The following is a 7,918-nucleotide window of genomic DNA, read 5'->3' as shown; positions in this document are numbered from 1 at the left end:
TCACAGATTATTCGGCTTCTTTCCCCTCCCAGTTTTCATCATCTGACCAAAGCAAAGGGTAAAGTGGTCTTGGACAAGAAAATTGCAATAACAGGCTGAGTGATAAAACATGCATTACCTCGATTCCTGTAACATTTTTTCTGGGAAAAATATGGGAGAAAACAAATCTAGTAAATCTGAGACAGAGACATCAAAAATGTGAAAACATCTGGATGAAGGAACTACTCCTATGCCAGCTACACTATCTGAACAGAATCTGGAAGCACGTGTTTTAACAAATTAGCTCTTTGCAGAAATAACTGTCAGCATGTAAACAGGATAACAGTTAAGTCAGAGTGAATCAGCAAACTCTTCTGAACAGCCAAGAGCAATAGATGTCAGTGTCTCCTCTGGACTCTCCAGAAATACTTTCTTCAGCCTACCCTGCTTTTTCAGCTTCAGTTAAAAAACTGTACTTCAAAAGGTCAAATCTAATGCAAATTTCATTGTACAAATTCCCTCCTCAAGGTGCGGGAGTTTCTAGGGGATTTTGGTGTCATTGCCCTCCTTCCTCCTCGTCTTTGGAAAAGTGCCTAAAGTCTTGTAAAGGAAACCAAGCTGGCTCTTTACAGCAACACATCAGTTACAGGAACCCAGGACACTAATATTATTTACAACCCTGCCTTCCCCAAAAACCCAGCCAAAGGAAAAACCAACAAAAACCCAGAACACCCCTCCCTGCTCTCCAACACAGATCCCATACAGTTTCAACGAGGCTTTGACTAGGTACTGTTATGAAAGTAGAGTCAGGGCCTGATCACATAAAATGAGACAACAAAACATAACAAAGACCATCTGGGAGATACAAGCAACAATCTGAGATATTCAAGCAACTGCCACAGAAATATTTCAAATAAAATTATTTTTGTAGAACTTTGATTAGATAGTAAAGTCAAGACTATGTAAATGCATTTACAAGCCTATCAAATAATGATTCAGAGTTCAATTGCGGTATCAATATATAAATATTTACATCAATATATTAACATTGCAATTATATAGAAAGATATTATAACATATAAATATTGCAGCTTCTTGTTACTCTAGGAGAAAAGCTGAAGTATTTTTGCAAAAGAATACATTCTTTTTTTTAAATCCTATGTTAATGCTTCATATTGCTGAATAATTTATGACAGCAATGTTGATGCTTTATCTTTACAATTCAGGAAAATGTACTTGCTTGATAGTTTATTTAGTGTTTCCTTAAACACCAATGGCCTGCGAGTTCTCCACTTGTTCCCTATCTGAAATACCAGACAGCTTTTGCAAAGATACTGCACTACTTGCTTTGCCAAGATCATGTTATCTCCATAAATGCAGATTGTCAGAAAAAAATGCTGGCCAGAAAACCCAGGGGTCTGAAAGTAAACAAAGGTTTTTCATAAAATATACCACTAGCAGAGATTCTGCAGAAGTCTTCTAATAGAGTGACAAGGAGAAAGAAACATTAAGTTAAGACAAGATATTTTCACAATGTAGCATTTCAAATAGTCTGTGTTCTCTTGAACATTTTAAAAAAAGAACAGACTGGTGCTTCCCCAAACACTGCAGAAAAGTCAAATTATCATCATGTGTATCCAGTATTTACAGAATTCTGTTTTGAGTATGATTAAGCATTCAATTGTGCACTTCTCTTTCAAAGGGAAAGAAAATATTCCAAAATAAGATAAACTTAGAACTTCCTATATTCACATTCACTGTTTCCCCAAGCTCTGAAACAAGAATGACACAAACCTTTCTTCATGATTTTTGAAATGATATCCTGAAATACCATAAGAAAATTGCAGAAGAAAAGAACATGAAAATTATGCCCCAACAGACTAAAAAGACCTAGCAGACTACCTGACAGTCTCAAGAAATAAAAAACATAGTGGAAAAACAAGGAACTGTTTAAATGAGATATACAATAGCTTTAGAATAAATACCTATTAAAAACATTTTTTTTTCCTTTCAGAAACAAGAGTGTCAAACTACTGGAAAAAAAAACAGTTAAGAAAGACGTAGATTCTGTATTTCCTGATTTTAAGACATGAAAGTAGATGCACTGTTGCAAAATAGGTTTTAGATAATCCTATGTTACTGAACTTGATGAAGTGAGGAAGAAAGCCCAAGTGTAACTGACTGTTTTATGATATATAGAAGATTAGACAGGAAGATACAGTGTTCTTTTCTGGATTTTAAAATATGTTGTTACAGATTGTGCTATTATCAGTTCCTTTATGACAAGGCATTATAAAATAAAGATTAAGCATTCATAGCACAACAGTATTTAATAAATGGTAAGTTGTTGAAAAAATGTTACATTGCAAAATTCCCACTAAACAATTATTTAACTCCCACTAAAATTCTTTCTGATGACAGAAAACTAGAAAAAAAATCCTGAAAACACCCAGATCTCTCGTACCTAAGTCAAACTCCAACACAAGTTTTGCCTCTGAGCCCTGAGGGCTTTCACCCACCTTTCAATGTCCTTAGCATTGTGGGAACTCACCCAGATGTTCTGCAGATGTATGCACTCAGTAACATGAACCAGGGCACCTCAGCTCTCCCTGCAAGTCCCCACTCCAACTCAGCAATCAGACTGTTCTAATCTTGTCTAAAAGCATTTTTTCCAACCCACTCATGGATAGGAAATTTAAATCCACCTAAGGTGATCTGTTCAAAATCTAAGATTTCCATTCTCTAAACTACAGAAGAACAACTCTTTCCTAGATCATCTCAGACTTACAAGCCACTTAAGTTTTTTACAGAACTTTTCAGAATATTTGGTATAGTTATTTGCAGCTTCACCTCAGCTGTGATGAAACAAAAATTTCATTTCTCTCCCCAGGTTTTGGAATCAGCTGTCGCACAGAAGTGTGGACCCCAAGAACCACTTCCCAAAGTAAAGCAGAACAACTAATGCAAAGTTGACAAAAGCAAGCTGTGACCATGATACAATGAAAAATCCAGCTAGGCCCCCCAAAAATGCCTGTAAACAATACTGCAGACTCTTTGACCCTTTATTTCATTGAATGCAATAAGTAGATAAGCTGGAGCTAAGTCTACAATACAAGTGCAACACAGTTTATTACAGCCAAGTTTCTTCATAATTTGCTAATTATAATAAATTCTTACTCAAATACTGAGTAAGAAGTGTCTCCATCTGAACTAGTTGCTCTAAGAGGTAAAGTTTTGTACATACATACAAGACAAATTGCTTGAAGCCCACTGAAATGAACTCAAAGATTAAAACCAACCTCTCCTCTCTTTATGCATGCTTTGAGCATGGTCTCTCCTCTCTTTATGCATGCTTTGAGCTCCCAAAGATATTCCTAAACAAAGTACAAATCACTATAAATACTAGTAGCTCTTAGATTTGCTAAATATAAATTCCAATTAGCAAACAAAAGCCAATTAAAAATCCTAGGCAGGAATTAATAATGTCTGAGTAGACCACTTCTGACCAGGCATTCCAGCACCTATAAATGGACATCTCTCTCCTCTCTATGGCCCTTTAGAGTTTGTCACATCTCAGTAACCAGGCTTTTAAATACTTTCTTTTCCTTAATTGGGACTTAATGAGGACTTTGATTACTAGTAAATGCAATAAATGGTCCACCCATATCTAGGCCCAAACTACACATAACAATATTTGTCTGCCAATCCACCAAATAATAAGTGAATTAAGTTTCAAGTCATTAAAGTAAATACAGATACAGGGCACTAAATTCCTTTGACTGGCACACAGACGAAAAGAAAATACCAAAAAAACCCCAGCCAAATGACAGAAGAAGTCAGACCGAGGCCCTAATTTTTTAGATCACTGATAGCACTCTTTAGTATCAAATTTGGTTAAAAACAAACCCCCATAATGTGGCTTTGCTACAAAAGAGAACATGCTTCTGTCAGTGACAAAGGTAGCATCAGTGTCACCAGAACCCTTCCCCTATTCTAGATAATCTCTATATATTTGAACAAGTCTGTATCAACACATAATAATCCTAATATTTTCAGTTTCCACTGCAGTTCAATACTAGGATGCTTTACATAAAACACTGTCACTTCTCTTACTTTCTGAATCTAATACAAAGGTCAAAATAATTTCCCTAGGCTCACACTGTGAACCACTGGTAAACCAGATATAAACAAAATTCTTTGATTCATGAAATATTTAAGAGAAAAAATTTCATTGCAAAGGAAGCTTTATCTCATCATTCTTTTCATATAAGGTAAATAGTTGAAAAATCTCCAAATTGCTTGAATACTGAAAAAAAATCCATTTTAAATTTCAACTCTTATTGTAACTTTTCCCACACTGTTCCTCATGTTTGATCTTTCAGTTTTAGTACACAGAGGAAACCTCAGGGAGAGGAAAGAGAAAAACTCTTCTGAACACAGAGTTCAACACAAAGGGCATGAATAAGGAAGAAACCAAGGAAAAGAAAAGCACTGAGGGAAAGACATAGATGCAATATATCAACATATGTAACACCACTCAAAGTAACTAAACACAGTGATTCTGCACAGTGTTTATTAACTCCGTTTTCAATTACTCTTTAGAGTTCAGAAAAGATATATAAGTAGGTAACAAACATGACACTACTGTGAACAACTCTATCAAAAGCTGTATGTGTATTGTTCAGTACCCCATAGGTGAGCAAGATATTCCTCATGCCTACAACAGAAACAAAATGCTTAGTGACTGTGGTCCTGCTCCACTCTAAATGTCATTACTATGCAGGACGCAATGCCCTCTACATTATTTCAAGCAATAGATAAAACAAACTCACAAAAACATGCTCTTGTTATTCTTCCATCTGCACTAAGAAAAGTTTTCATTCACCAGATGCATCCCCTTTCCACCTCCCTGAAAACTGTTCACAGACAAAAGATCACCATTGAACACTTGACCTAACTACATGCAGAAGCAGCATATGCCACCACAACCACATCTCAGGATAGCTGTAGGCTGGGATGGATTTTTCCTGTCACTTCAGACAGGCAGTCAGAATCACAAGAAGGGTCTGGTGGGTTGACCTTGGCTGGAGGCCAGGTGCCCACTAAGCCACTCTACCACCCCACTTTTAAGCTGGACAGGAGAGAAAAAAGATGGAAAACAACTCATAGGTTGAAATAAGGCAGTTTAGTAAAGCAAAAGCGAAAGTTCGTGCACACATAAGCAAAGACAAAAAAACCCTATTTTCCACTTCCCATCAGCAGGCAATGTGCAGCCACTTCCCATGAAGCAGGGCTGCAGCACATGTCACTGCTGCTCTGGAAGGCAAACACTGTAAATAACCAGTGCTCTCCCTTCCTCCTCCTTTACTTAGCTTTTCCATCTGAGCTGGTGCCATATGGTATGGAATATCCCTTTGGTCAGTTTGGGTCAGCTGTCCTAGTTATGTCCTCTGCCAAGACTTTGCCCAGCCCCAGGCTGCTGGTTGGAAGGTGGAATGATGGAGAGACAGCGCTGGTGCTGTGCAGAGCTGCTCTGCAGCAGCCAGAACTCTGGTGCGTCACCAACACATTTGTAGGTACCAATGCAAAGCACAGCAGTGTGAGGGCACCTGTGGGAAAATGAACTCCATCCTAGCCAGACCCAAGATAAAGAGGTGGAGCAGAGGTTATGGCAGTTAAATAACTCTTGTACTTGACAAAGGATTTTAGAAACCTAGAATCTGAAATCAAAATAACATAAGAAGTGGTTCTTGAGCTTCTTTTTAGCAGAGGCTTCTGTGGACAGCAAGACAGGGTAATGGAAGGATGCCTTCTCTGATGAAGGATCCTATCTCATCTGATATGGAAACTTCCTAAAACCAAATTATCTCCCTCTCAGACTGTGTCCTGTTAGGCAGTGTAAGCACAGCAGCTGAGTCACACTGAAGATTTTATGGCATTTTATGTGTTGTACACAATCTCCACCAGAAAGAAGAAAAAGAGTGAGCAACAGGTAAAACAAGCAAATCTTTGAGGGAAAAAATGAGAGTGAATTGAGAGAGAAAGGACAATATGACCTGTATTAGAAAATGACACATCAGAACATCAGATCTTCCCAAAAAATCTGAATACCCCTTACTCTAAAACCTGGATGTTGCTTGAATAGTCTACAAGTTTAGAATGCATTACTAGGTCAAAAGCACAGATTAGCATGACAAGTCTGAGCCCAAAGAGGAAAGCAGCTGCTTTTCCTCTTTCCCCATCCCCACTCCCCCTCCCAACTAAGCATTTCCGATAAAGAGAAATTCTCCTCTCCTCTCTCACCCACAACTGGGTACAAAACCAGGTTCAAATTTTAGCTGAAATAACCTCAATGATTTAGCACTTACTCCACTCCCTTTAAAATTAATTAAAAATTAATTTAACTTGTTTAAAACTAATTAAAAGTTCATGATTCAAAGGCAGGCATAACCTTAATACACACGTGGTGAAATCAATGCTTGTGCTTAAGCAGATGAGAAAAACTAGAAGGTTGGAGCCTGCTTCATCTTGGTAGGCATAGGAAAACAGTAACTACTGAACATGACTGAACATCTGGATGCCATTTGATTCCTAGAAAAATCCAAAAAGAGGCATCCTGCAAAAATTAAGTTCTTCCAGAGCATTATGTTTTAAACTTTGGAAACATAACTGAACACAAATGAAAACTTGGGAAGAAGTTCCAAGTATTTCTGAGAAGAAAGTATCTTCTCATGGATTATTTGCTGGGAGGCAGTGACAGGTACCAGCGGAGGGGGATACTCCATGACCAGAGGAATAAGTAAAAGCATGTGTCTCAGTTCAGGTGGAAGATGAAAACAGTGCACTGAGTCACAGGTTAAAAATCAAGAAAACCAAGAAAAGCATAGATATTTCTCCCACTTAATCTTCTACACCTCTACATCATTGTCTGGTACAAAAGAGTGCTTAGGACTCTTCTATTCCCCTTCTACCTCTGGCAAATATGGTCCCTCCTCATCAGGTCCCAGACTCATCCAACTAAACCAGTGCTATGTCACTCCCCACCAAGGACACTCTTTTTCCTGTTTTTGTTGGTTCTATTGAGTATGCCCTGCATTGCCAGTCTAACAAATCAGATACTGCAGAGCATACGGTAAAGAACACTTCCCATACTAAGGTTAAGAAATTCGTTGACTTCTCATTCACATGGTGTCCAAATAACAGCTACACATGAGGAGAAATAAGAAGCATGAATAGCTGAATTTAAAAATATACCACAGGTGGTTCAGTGCATTCTGTTCCCCTCCTTGCCCCTATTCTCCCCCTCCCCATCTACAGGGAAGGAGGATTGATTATTTTAAGCCTTAGCAAATGTTTCTTCAGTCATTCTCCAAGCAGCACTTACTTATTCTCTCAATGGGCTGGAAAAAGTTGATGGAGAAGGAGATCACATTGGTGAGCGTCAGGGGCTGGTGATTAGGAACTTTAAGCTGAAGATTATTCCCTCCTTAAACATGGGAGGGAAACGTCAAGAGGCAGCCCATGCCTTTGAGCACTTCAACTGCAGCCTTCAAGCATTAAAACCTATTGCCACGCTCCTATTGCTGACATCTTCAGGGTGTTTTTTTTAATTAAGGTCGAACAAATGAAACCTACAAAAATCATATTTTAAACTGACATAAAATTAAAGGAAGCAGGAGTAAATACCTTAATGGGGGAAAAGAACCCAAAAAACCAAAAACTACAGGAGCTAATCTGGGGAAGAAAATAAAAAGGAGAAGATGTAAGGAGTCTTTCAATAGAGCCCTTGAGTAAGACCAAGTTAAAACAAATGTTCAAATCACTATTTTAATCTTCCATTGTGGGAGGAGAAAAACACCAGTAGAAGTGACTACTTTTTCTGAATGAACTCCAGCCACCATGGCACAAGAGGCCACGGACCAGCTAGAGGAGAGTGCTG

Source organism: Geospiza fortis, unplaced genomic scaffold, assembly GCF_000277835.1.
Source record: "Geospiza fortis unplaced genomic scaffold, GeoFor_1.0 scaffold491, whole genome shotgun sequence".
NCBI lineage: Eukaryota > Metazoa > Chordata > Aves > Passeriformes > Thraupidae > Geospiza > Geospiza fortis.
The sequence above is the reverse complement of the archived record's forward strand: the minus strand, read 5'-3'. Positions refer to the sequence as shown.